The sequence below is a fragment of the Nicotiana attenuata genome, chromosome 11 (assembly GCF_001879085.1).
Source record: "Nicotiana attenuata strain UT chromosome 11, NIATTr2, whole genome shotgun sequence".
In the NCBI taxonomy this organism is placed as follows: domain Eukaryota; kingdom Viridiplantae; phylum Streptophyta; class Magnoliopsida; order Solanales; family Solanaceae; genus Nicotiana; species Nicotiana attenuata.
In genome coordinates this window covers 34494696-34495863 of record NC_031999.1, presented here as the reverse complement: position 1 = coordinate 34495863, position 1168 = coordinate 34494696, and the positions used below count along the sequence as shown (strand labels likewise).

The 1168-nt window shown below is 36.8% G+C and overlaps 2 non-coding genes across 2 annotated transcripts; both read left to right on the top strand.

The window, feature by feature from the left end:
- TRNAE-UUC lies at window positions 625-697 on the top strand. Its single transcript has one exon. It is a non-coding gene; the product is annotated as a tRNA-Glu (tRNA).
- On the top strand, window positions 949-1022 carry TRNAD-GUC. The gene has a single exon. It is a non-coding gene; the product is annotated as a tRNA-Asp (tRNA).

Here is a 1168-nt window from a genome sequence, read left to right as displayed (position 1 = left end):
AAAATTCACTTGATTGATACATGTACATACACCTAGCAATTCAACATAAAATTCAAGATATTTCATCGAATCATGGAATGAAGAGATTCTACTTGTCTCTGAACTAAATTCTAGGAGTAAAAAGATTTTCTCTTGATCCCGCTTACTGATTTTTCNGCGTTTGTTAATTCCTGTCTGGTGGGAGGGAGATAAGGATATCTCGTCTTAACAATGAAATCAAAATGAAAGTGAAAGAAATCGAATTTCACTACCTTTCCTTTCTGACGACCAATCATTCCTGAGCAAAAATCCTACTCTTCCTTATTATTTCTATTTTTGTATTTATTAGTTTTTTTATTAATAAATAAAAAAAGCAAAATTCTAAATAAAATTCGAAATACTAAATAATCTAAACTAAAATAATCGAAATAAATTCAATTGAAATAATTCCAAAATAAAAAAAAATACTACTACTAGATTTCTAATGGCGATTCTAATGAAGAATTCATCAATGACGAATAAAAAAAAATTCTATGCAATTCTGAAAGGGGGAAAGATCCCTCGGATAGAATCATTCTATTATATTGACAATTTCAAAAAACTGATCATACTATGATCATAGTATGCTGGCGGTTGGTCAAGCAGGCCCCCATCGTCTAGTGGTTTAGGACATCTCTCTTTCAAGGAGGCAGCGGGGATTCGAATTCCCCTGGGGGTAGGGTACTACGAAAGGAAGTTGATCATGGATTACCAATAAGTCTAAAATTGATTCTTCCTGGGTCGATGCCCGAGCGGTTAATGGGGACGGACTGTAAATTCGTTGGCAATATGTCTACGCTGGTTCAAATCCAGCTCGGCCCAATAATTCGCCAATCCGCCATGAGATGATATAACCCCCTTTGTACTTCAGAAATACCCGATCCGGAGATAAAAAAGAATCAAATTTTCTGCTAGATCCCGTATTTCCCTGGGATTGTAGTTCAATTGGTCAGAGCACCGCCCTGTCAAGGCGGAAGCTGCGGGTTCGAGCCCCGTCAGTCCCGATGGATCCAATAAATATATCAATAAATCTCTCCCTTTTTATGAATTTTATGAAGGGGACCGGGGGCAGAATTTCATTGTCAAAGCAAAGGGGAAATCCTTATTTCTTTTTTCTTTCCTTTTGGTAGGAGAAAGACATATGCGGTTG